This window comes from Galeopterus variegatus, unplaced genomic scaffold, assembly GCF_000696425.1.
Source record: "Galeopterus variegatus unplaced genomic scaffold, G_variegatus-3.0.2 Scaffold873, whole genome shotgun sequence".
Lineage (NCBI taxonomy): Eukaryota > Metazoa > Chordata > Mammalia > Dermoptera > Cynocephalidae > Galeopterus > Galeopterus variegatus.
The window spans coordinates 141,356-153,058 of NW_007726984.1; the positions used below are offsets into that span (position 1 = coordinate 141,356).

Genomic DNA, 11,703 nt, shown 5'->3' on the forward strand with positions numbered 1-11,703 from the left:
TTATTCTAAGGAAGAAACATCAGAAGTTTATACAAAACCATGAGCAACAACTTCCAAACTTACAAATAAGTAATACAGTTACAACATCTGACTCTTGCCATTAAAAACATTTGCATGCTTAGCAACTGAGTATTACCATATCCCACTGCATTTGTTTCTTTAGCTCTTCCTCTACCTTTTCTCCCATATTCCCATTTTCTTCTCTACTCAGACTCTGCTCCTGAACACATAAACACACAGTATTAAAATGAATGTACACCTCCATAAATGTAGTACTCTGAAAGTGCTGTATGGAAAGATAAACACTGAGTTCAAACTGTTCTAAGTTCATATACTGAGCTAGAAACCCTAGATTTTAGATATAATGAAAATGTGTACATAAGGCAGTTGCATTTAGGCTATACAATATGAATGTTACTGAAGATTACACCTTAATTTTAAATACCAGAGCCCAAGCACAGAACCAAAAAGTATCCAAACACTAAACACATACTTCTTTAACAATGACCTCTAAATCTTTCTTAAAACGCTAGCAGTTATTCAATCTGACAAGCTGTATGTTCAGGCCCACTCTCAGAATCAAAACATTGGAGGAGGGATGTATTCAAGAGATATTCAGGGGAGTATTACAAATGTCAGACTGGGTGAACAACTGGATTGGAGATACAGTAAAAGGAGAAGGGTCAATGATTATCCAAAGTTTCTAGTTCAGGCAACTGAGTTGATGGTGGAAACATTAACCTACTTCATATAGTTGTCAGAGGAACGGTTTTCTTTCTTTTTGGGTGAGAGGACTGAGAGTAGGGAAGGACTGAGAGATGAGTTCAGATTTATACTTCTGAATTTCTAATACTTTTGGGACATCAGGAGGAACCTGGTAGACAGCTGGATCTGGCTCAGGAGAGAAACATTTTGGGGACAGATTTGTGAGTCATCAGCACACAGATAGCATGTAACAAGTTATGTGAACAAATTAGATCAAGAGGAAGAGAGAACAAAACTAAGGTTGAAGAACCACCTTGGGAATACATGTATTTAAAGGGTAGGCAGAGGGGGAAGAACTAGCAAGAGAGTCTAAAAATGAGAGGTCAAAGACATAGGAGAATAACAAGAAGAGAATATCCCTGAACCCAAGAGAGAAAGCTGTTTCAAAAAGGGAGTAAGGGTGGGAGATGGGGGGTGGGAAGGTGGTAAAAAAAAATGACCAGAAAATTACTCTGTCCTCATTATCTGCCCTCAACTTTCAGTAACTAGCACTGCTTCTTTAAATCATTAGAAGAGAGGGTATGACTGTTCCTCACTATAATCTATGCTGTATTTTTAGCATAAACTTACAAACATTAAAAATGCAAAATGTACACTAAATTTTGGGTGAGTTATTACTGTACCATCCCTCATTTCTTATTCCAGTCTCTATGTGCTAAGTGTTCAAAATACAAGATGCTACCTATTTTAATTATGATGAAAAAGAGGGCAATGTATATTTTACCTGCTTGGTAGAGCATTTAAGCTAACAGCATTTACTAATATAAATAAATGCCATTTAATAATAATGTCAATTATACTAGATTGGAGGGGAAATTGAAGGGTAAAAACGGGTAAGCAAAATGTTCAATAATAAAGTGGCTGTCAAAATCTGAGAGAAATATTAAAGTATTACTTTTTTTTTTTTCCTTTTTGTCTTTTTTCATGACCGGCAACGGATCGCAACCCTCAGTGTCGCGCCCATACCGGACCGGGACCGGCAACGGGATCGCACCACCTCGGTGCTGCGCCCGCACCTCGCTCAGCCAGTGAGCGGGAACCGGTCTGTATGTGGGATCCGAACCCTCGGCGGGAGCGCCACCACGCTCCCAAGCGGCGCACTGTAGCAGTGCGCCACCGGGCCGGCCCTAAAGTATTACTTTTGATAACACTTTTTTGATAACAGTAGTACCAAAGTTAAAGAGTACATTAAATATAATTTCAAAATTCAGTCACCAACAAATTAGTGATACATGAAACAACATGAATGAATCTGAAAAGCCTTCTGTGAAGAGAAAGAAACCAGATACAAAAGGCTATATACTATATGATTCCACTTATTTGACATTCCAGAAAAGGCAAAACTATAGGGACAGAAACCAGATCTGGTGTCTTGGCTGAAGTAGGGGTAGGAAACTGGTTACAAAGAGACACAAGGGAACTTTCTGGGTAATAAAAATATTCTGATTGTGGTGGTGGTTGCAAGACTATATGTTTGTCAAAACTCATCAAACTGTACACCTACAAGAGAGAATGATACCATGTAAATTATACTTCAATAAACCTGACTTAAATCTTAAAAGAATTTGGTCATCAGCTCATTTATTTTAGTTGAGTAGCTTTTAATGTGCTGCAATACATTTCTCATTACAGTTAACTCATCTGATTATACATAATACAGTGTCCTTGGTAGCCTTAGGGGATTGGTTCCAGTATCCCCCACCCCGCCCCTTGAAGATACCAAAATCCACAGACGCCCAAGTCCCTGATATAAAATGGCACAGTATTTGCATATAACTTATGCACATCCTCCCATATACTTCAAATCATCTCTAGATTACTTATAATAACTTAATGTAAATGCTATGGAAATTAGTTGTTATACTGTATTATTTTTTAATTTGTATTTTCTTATTGTTGCATTGTTATTTTTTATTTTTTCTAAATATTTTTAATACAGTTAGTTGAATTTGCTGAAGCAGAACCCTCAAATACAGAAGGCCAACTGTACTGAAATTAGCAAAGAAAATAAAAACTATAATAAATCTATCTTAAGATTGAAACAAAAAGTATGTAGATACCTACCCTTTTGTAATAACCCCCCCAGAATACTGCACAAGGGACCAGAACAAAAAATCCTCACAAACAGCTAAAAAAGGAACTTTTTAGTTTTTCTTTGATGATTTTTTTTTTTTTTTTTTGGCAGCTGGCCTATTTGGGGATCTGAACCCTTGACCTTGGTGTTATCAATACCACCTTCTAACCAAGTAAGCTAACCAGCCAGCCCTGATTTATTTTTATACATAAGTTATGCCATGTAGGCATTGTTAGGGATATATGTAAAATGTTCTTACTCCAAAAGCAAAAAACCTCTAAGACATAGATATATCCAATAATATTTTGAAATTAACAGAAATATACTTGCCATTCACTAATCTCAGATTTAGATATATCATCTTTAAGAAATATCCTACAGCTCAATTCTAACTAATCAATTTAACAAAAATTTATTGAACAGCTAATAACACAAGCACTGTGATGATGTTACAGGCAGATGAAATTAGTAGAGTCTCCTTGCTCTCACAGAGCTGATAGTTTAGCATGGCTTGACAGACATAGGAACAAATTATTGTATCAAGAGATACAAGTAATAAACTGTACAAAGAGGAAAACCAGGGGAACTTTCACACGCAAAAAAGGCCATGCTTTATTTCTTTCTCCTTACAAAAAATTTCTGGTCCTTGAGCTGATATTCTGAAAAGTAAGCCATGTCTACAGAAGAAAGGTGAGAACATCACACAAATATACATTTTCACAATTAATGTCAATGTTTTTCACCAGCAATATATTTTGAACTTATGAAGATCTCAAATTTGAGGCCTTCCAAAGTGCTCTAGGTTTCATCATGGAAAGTAACACATTACAAGGCCATCCACATTAACAACAACGAACACCTATATTAACCATGCTATATAACAATTTGCTTAAGGGAAGATAAAGAGGAAACAGACAGTGACAGAGAAAGGAAGAGACCTGCAAGAAAACGGAAAGAGAAAAGAGTGAAAAGATCAGTAGAGTTAAATAAAAAGTATATGTTATATATGTCTTTCAGGACAACCTGAAGTTAGGTTATGGGATAAATACTGGATCCTAATTCTTTTCTCAAAGGGTAGTTTTTAGGCCACTACATTTAACTGTCAATCTCAAAGTCTTCTAAGACATAAACAGAACCTTGGAAAAAATTTTAGTCATTTGCATCAATTTTTAATAGTAATAATAAAAGGAGCTATGTCCAATTTAAACCCACGTAAAATTTCAACTTGGTCATTACCAAGGAAAAACTAAATTACATACAGCCTATACTCGGATGATCAATTTCTTTAGCTGGAAATTGGGAATCTTAGATAAAGACAACTAAAAGCAAGTTTTAAAATACTGAAAGGGTTGCCAAATAGCAGTACTGAGAAAACTCAGTGAAATATTTCCTAGCTAGGATTAATTTCAAGGACATTTTTGTTTTGCAAATAACAAATTAAATATCATAAATATCAATCACAAGGATTAATATTTCTAAAGTAAACTATATTCAACATTTTAATAATTTATTAGCTTTAGACATTGTTAATTTTAAGGTATCTAGAGTATTTTTGAAAGATAGTGCTCATATAAAAAAAACTATGCATTTCATCTGCACAAGACTAAAGAACTGAAAAGACAAGTGACCCAAATCTGTTAATTCTAACAAAAAGTAATCCAGCATTTCAAAATTATGTCACAGCTTCTGAATTTCTCAGGAGAATTAACAGTATATAAAATTATTTTAATAAGTTAATTAATGTTGCTAATTTCATGTTTTTGCATGTTGAAAGAGGTTTTCCTTTCTGCCAAAGGACAAACATACACAAAAGAAAACTTTGCAGGAGTTTGGTATATCCATGTTAAATGATACATTACATACATATAAGGTGGCAAAGCAATTTACCTACATGAATTATCATGGAAGTTTAACATATTCTTGGGAATTCTGAATGCCTAACATTTTTATAAAATGTAACTCAAGGGCCGGCCCCATGGCTCACTCAGGAGAGTACGGTGCTGACAGCACTGTGGGTTCGGGTCCTATATAGGGATGGCTGGTGCACTCAGTTGAGCATGGTGCAGATGACACAGAGCCAAGCATTGCGATCCCCTTACAGGTTAAAAAAAAAAAAAAAAAAAAAAGTAGCTCTGTCAAATTTTCAAAAGCTATTTATTCCACAGATATATATTTAATATATTCCACAGTGCATATATTTAAAAGTCAATATCCTATTCAAATGCATATTTGTATATATAAACATTTTGTGTCTTATATGTGATATGAAGTAGCAAGGTATTTTTAAAAAAAGACTACCATCAAATAATGAATCAGTTCTAAGTGACAAAAACATTTTACAATTCCTCTTTTTAAACTATCTTGAGGATCTCTTTATAAGCCACACAAGAAAAACAGCCTTACTGCTTCATAACGAAACCTACCCTTTTCATTAAAAATTGTATTACAAATCTGGAAGAGGCAGGGTGGTAGAAAGAAAAGAAGAGAGGTTTTAGAACTAGACATATTTGGGTTGGAATCCTATCTCTAACACTTGCTAGATTTGCTCACCCCAGATGAATTTCTTTACCATGATGAGCCTCAATTTCCATTTCTATAAAACAAGAGCACTATCACTAACTTCACTGGGTAGTTGTGAGGTTTAAATCATAATGCACAATGTAGTGATTAAGGGTGATCAGTAAATAATCTCTGAAGTCCTTTCTCCTCTTTCTTGCATTTATTAGCTGTGTGACCTAGTCACTTAATCATTTTACACCTCGGTTTTCTCATACAACCAACTCTATGCTATACCTGGAGGAATTAAGAAAATTCATATAATGCCCCAGCACAGTTTCTAGCACATGGATATTATTCAATAATATTACAGATAACAAATGTAAAGCACTCAACACAGTGCCTGACACACACAAAAGATATTATTAAACCTTAGTTTTCCTAAACTAAATACCTAAAACTCAGATTCACCCCTGAAAATAAAGATTTTCCAAAAAGGATAAGAAAAAGACTATCTCAAACACTCTAAATTACTAAAGATATTCACAAAAGAAATTCCCATAAGTTGTATGTAATGGCAACAGCTCTGGACTAAGTTGTACTTTTCTGCTATGAACTTAGATAACTGAAAGAGTCACAAATGGTATCAAGGTCAGGAATGAGCAATACTTAGTTTCAAGACCAGAACTCAGCTCTGCACACCTCCCAAGTTGATGACTCTGAAAGGATCAACATTCTTTGGCTATATAAATACTGGAATTTTAAAAAATTATCAGTCATACTATTTACAGATTCATCTACTATACCACTGTTGGTCATACACATTTCTATGAATGAAATCACTCTCTAAAGCTGAATTTTCACTTTCTAAAAATAGAGGCTATGACAAACAAGTTCAACTCAATACGAAAAACTTAAGAGAAGTAAAAAATTCACAGACTGCTTAACAAATTTAAAATATAAGATAGTAAAAATACATTGATTTCAAAAACATTATAAATACAGGATATATAGCCTGAATCTTACTCTAGCTTCTTTGCCTGAAGTATACAACTTCCTTAACTATATGACTTGTAAGTATTGAATCAACTGATCAATCAAAGGATAATATTAAAATTTTACAAAAACTATAAATGTAGAACCCCGAATCCTTAAGAACCAATGTAAATCAGACTGATCATTTACTAATAATTATAAGACCATGGGCAATTTTCTAAATCTTTCCAGCCTGTTCCTTCATCTGTAATGTGGACAATAACTGTTTCTACTTCATGAGCTCGGAAGAACTAAATGAGATAACATATGGGGGACATACTTAGCACAATACCTGGCAAATAATAAACCCTCAAAATCTTATGGGGCAAAACTTTAGTTGGCAACACTGCAACAAGAAATAATCCCTCCTAATAATATCACTTTGGGAATAGAAAGGAATATGCCCTAAAACATAATGCAAAGTAACAAAATCCATTACAATTGACTCCAGATTTACATCAAAACAAAATAGTATACAAGACAAATATCTAAAATCAAATTTATCATTTAACTTATTTGGGCAAAAATTCTGAGCACATAAAATACCCTTTAAAATTACAATGATGGCCTTAAGTTAAGAGACATGGTTTTTAAAATTGCTTCCAAATCAACTGGAAACACTAAAATTCCACTCTAGTAACCTTTTGTTGGTTTTTTTTTTTTTTTTTTTTGGCAGCCAGCTGGTACTGGGATCAGAACCTTTGACCTTGGTGTTATAACACCACACTCTAACCAACTGAACTAACCAGCCAGCCCTTTCTCTGGTAATTTTTAAAAATAAAATTAAAAAATCAAACATCTCAGGAGACATTACATATTGTATACTATGAATACAGTTAATTCATTTATATTCCTTAGTAGGGATGTATGTAAAGAAAATCAGTCATTCAAACACCAAACATAAACACAAGGTAAGGATTTCTAAGGTAAATGTGCTATTTTCATACCAGAAAAATAAAACCAAGAAATAGGTACGATCTCTCTAAAAAAAGAAAAAAAAACACCTCGAACTTAGATAATTGAAAAAGACACAAATGGTATCAGCGTCAGCAATGAGCAATACCTAGCTTCAAGACCAGAGCTCAGACATTTCTTAAAGCAACAATCTAACACAAAACTAGTTAAGTGTCAGGGAATCCCTTATTCTTCCACTGATACTACATGAACGACACAAATCACTTGGTCTCTGAGTGTCAAGTTTTTCATCAAAAAATGGAAATCACACTGGCCCCTTCTCTCACAGGAATATGAGAACACTTATAAATGGACTCAGGTCACCTTGAGAAAAAACCAATTTAGAAATGCAAAGAATTATTATAAATGACAAGTGCTGAAAATGGGGAAAACTTTTGCTTAAAAAATGCACTTTTAAATGATTTTTAAAGGCTATAAAATATCACCAAAGCCAACTCAGCATGCTCAGGATATTAAAATAAGGATCTTCGACTAAACAGTTCAGTATCATGGTTCTATAAAGGTTCCTTCCTAGTAATTTCCTAATCGTTTTATGGTAAATAATGTGACAAACAGAATTAAAGTTACATTTCTCTAAAAGGAATTTTAATTTACCTCAGACCTCCTGTTCACTTCATATAAATGGAAATGCCATATGAGTTTAAAATCTTAGAAATAGTTACAAATTATGCTTTTCCAAACAAGCAATAGGAAGGAAAGCTAAATGAAATTATATAAAATTCAAACTCTTAGTTTTAATTTACTCTTAATTATTGCATCTTATTTTGAGAAAGTAAAAATAGCACAATAGGGTATGTCAAAAATCTAACACAGATGAGTTCAAGTGCTTCTACGACAGTTTGATGATGAACTGGTACCAAAAAATTAATTATGTAAGTAGTTTAGGAAGCCTTAGAAAATACATGTTTGAGTTGGGTAGTCTGGCTCCAAATAAAGAAAATTCATGTTTCAATTGGTACAATACTTTTTAAATTTAATAATGATTACTATGCAGAACCCAAACTAAGTTTACTGGCATAGTAAAAACCTTCATTTTTCATCCCTAAAAAGAATCTCAAATAGACAGTTTTTCTTCACATATAATCTTTTTCTTCTTAAAGGTGGACAGCATTATGATTCCTCTTACAGGTTCAAAAATGCTCTCAAATAATTTTAGTAAACAAATTGTTGAATGGCTTTAAAAAGGAAACATCCTAAACAAACTTTTCTAAATACTGAAAATAAGTATTTAATGTTCATCTCTGATTTACTAGACTTTCATTATTTACTTTAAAACTGTTTTCATTTCAAGTAATATAAGTTATTGGTAACTCTACAGACTCAAGAGAAACAATAAACCACACTGTTGAGATTTCACTTAGGTACATGAGAAAATATTTCTCCAAATAATATAACTAGAATTATAAGATTACTGGAACACTTATGATCGTCTCCTTTCACTGAACTCTCCCCAACCCCCAACAAAAAAAAGTAATACAAGATTAGCCACTGATGAATATCCCAACCAATACAGAGGAGGTAGGACTAGTTATAATCTTTAGTTGAAGAGAATAACTTTTGTTGCTCTAAGTTATCAAAAATTTAAAGTTCAAATTTAGGTTTTATTTGAGTTTTACACAACGTTTTCTCCTTTAAAAATGACTTAATTTAATTGGTTTGGACCAAATAAAAAATATTTTCAAACTTACTTTAAAGAAATACGTACGCTACCTTAATAAAGTTATCACACAACCTATACTACTAATAAATTACTAAGTATATAGAATTGAGAAAACAAGTTAAGAAGAATTCACTGTAATTTAATTCCAAAATCCCAAGGGGGAAAAAACTACATAAACCAATATCTAACACATGGATTCAAACATCTGCGTAAGGCTCTCTTTAAGTATAAAACCCTAAAAATAAGTTGCTTCTGCTGATGAAAACTAAGCAAACAGAAGTCTTCTTTTATCTTTTGTAGAAATATGTTCATCTCTTGACATACGTCTCAGTATTTTAATTAAATAAAAGTTGTGAAGACAATTAGAGGAACATATGAGGGCATTTTGAACATTTATAACGAAGCCCTTAGACACATAACCCATCCCCCCAAAACCAACCCCCCCTGCTTTCTTAAAATGTGAGTGTCCTTCCCTTCTGCATTCCCTCCTTGGCATTCCCCCCACCCGCGCGCAACACACACCCTCCTCTGTAGGCCTGAGGCCCCGCAGCAAACAGTGTCTAACAGGAGCAGGCAGCACAAAGACAGGAATGGGAGATTAGTGGGAGGGAGGGAGGCCGGGATTGGGGCTCAGCAGGAGCTTCAGGCTTTTTAAAATTCAAACTGCTCCCTGACCAATACAAATCACGGACACGCTACGGACTACTACACGGATTTATAGCATTAAAAACATGCCTAGTACGTGACAGCTATATTAACTTCACTCTTTTTAACATTTATCCGTACGTCTGCAGGAAATGTGAAACAGTTTTTTGTAAGCAGAATGCTAAACTCAAAAATAACCTCCAGAAAAGTTACTTATACTACAGTGACAACATTAACTTAAAAAGACAAATAATAATAATAATAATAATTGAAGCCATGTAACACCCACTAGTAAAACAAGGACTTTGTTGAGCAGTGTTGCTTCATTTTAACCAATGAAAGTTTGCCTTCAGCGAATAGGAAACAAAGTATCAAAATAGTCTAACCTAGGTACATTTCTTTTTCTATGCAATTTGTATGACTGAAGACTTTTAAGTTGGTGTTTCATCCTTACACCAACCTACATTACCAACGCCTCCATATACAAGCTCTAAACACTTAACTTACTCGCGAACTTGTTAAGCTAGAACTGACATTTTTCTCCAGCATTTACAGATACATTTGACCTATTAAAATGACACCTCTCTCATTACACAGTCAAACATCATGGCACAAACAGCCAATGACAATCTTGGGACCTCAAGAAGATCTGCTCTGACATAAAAGGATGGCGGCTTCTACTTTTTTTTATTTTTATTTTTATTTTATTTTATTTTTTACCTCTCAAGGACTTTAAGTAGAACTCAATTTCTATCCTTTCAAAGAAAATTGTTTTTACCCGTATCTCAGCACAATTCTCAGGACATTTTAAATTCTTTGTATGCTTGTACATGTTTAGGTCAGCAAGTATCTGAGTGTTTTATATATAGTCGTTTAAAATTGTCCTTACATAACGCAAACAAGTATAAAGTGGCAGAGTAAACCTGTCAAGTACTTTATACTTGCCTTTGAATAAAAAGTCCATGTGCAACACATACACTGTCAAACAACAAGATAAAAGCTCTTTTTGGGGTTGGGGGGAAGATGTGCAGTGTCTACCACAGCATGATTTTCTGTATTAAAATTCATGCGGACGATTTAATTATTTTAAAAAGAACATGAGTCTTTATTAACTTTCCAACGTCCAAACAAGTTTTACAAAGAGAAAGAATTACCACTGGATCCGTGTCTGAGTATTTACATTTGTCTCACTAACTGAAACTACTTCCTCCCTTCATGGGGTCACAGGGGGAAGAAGGGGGGTTGTTTGTTTCACTGGGACGTTCCCCACTCCCGGACCGGGAAAGTTGTAAATATGGGGACGATCAGGGAACATTTGCTGTTAGTTGTATTGTTTCCGCCTCCTCACTAGCTACGGCTCCTCTCCCGGGCGAGGCCTGTCACCGACCAGCAGTCGCTCCGCTCAGCCCGGAGCTCTCCTAATCCCCGAGCTCAAGTAGATTCCGCTGGCCCGCGGCCTGCACTCTCCGCCGGGCCTACGCCTCCCCGGCCGCCCGGCAGGAGCCCAGTCCCCGCCACCGGAGCCGGCCGGGAGAGGGTACAAAACCGCCGTCACCCAGGGCGGCTGCCACCAGAGAGGAGCGAACTCTAGACTCGACCGTGGAAGACCTGGGGCCGCTAAGGAAACGGCGGGGAGGGGAGCGAGGTGGAGAGACGCTGAGGACCTGGCGCCGCCGCCGCCGCCGAAATAAAGAGTAGGAATTTACCTGGGCGAATCGGCGTCTGAATCCAAGGGGAGGCCGAGGCCGCTGTGGCGAGAGACTATAATCCGGGCCGGGAGGGGGGGTGGCTACGGCTCCTCTTCCGTCTCCTCAGTGCGGGGAACATGTAGAGCCGGGGGGAGACCAGCCGAGAAGACAAATCGCTGCTTCTTCTTCCTCCTCCTCCTCCTTCTCCCACATAGAAACACTCACAAACACCCGACCAGGGGCCCGAGCTACCGGGGGGGCATCGCCGCGGGCCCGGGAACCAATCCTCCTGTCGGCGGGGGCGTCCCTCCCTGCGGCTTGGTGGTGTCGGGTGAGTCGGTACCGACGGAGGGAGGGGGGGGAGG

General features: G+C 36.1%; 1 protein-coding gene across 2 annotated transcripts in view; it reads right to left on the bottom strand.

The window, feature by feature from the left end:
- The window catches only part of LOC103590778 (nipped-B-like protein), a 151,786-nt gene extending 140,103 nt beyond the window's left edge, over positions 1-11,683 (bottom strand). Inside the window, exon 1 of one of the 2 annotated variants that reach the window (XM_008573084.1) lies at positions 11,357-11,683. The gene's annotated coding sequence lies outside the window, so the exon portion shown is untranslated. The remainder of the gene's footprint in view (positions 1-11,356) is intronic. The other variant, XM_008573085.1, reaches the window with a different exon arrangement.
- Positions 11,684-11,703: the final 20 nt, after the last annotated feature.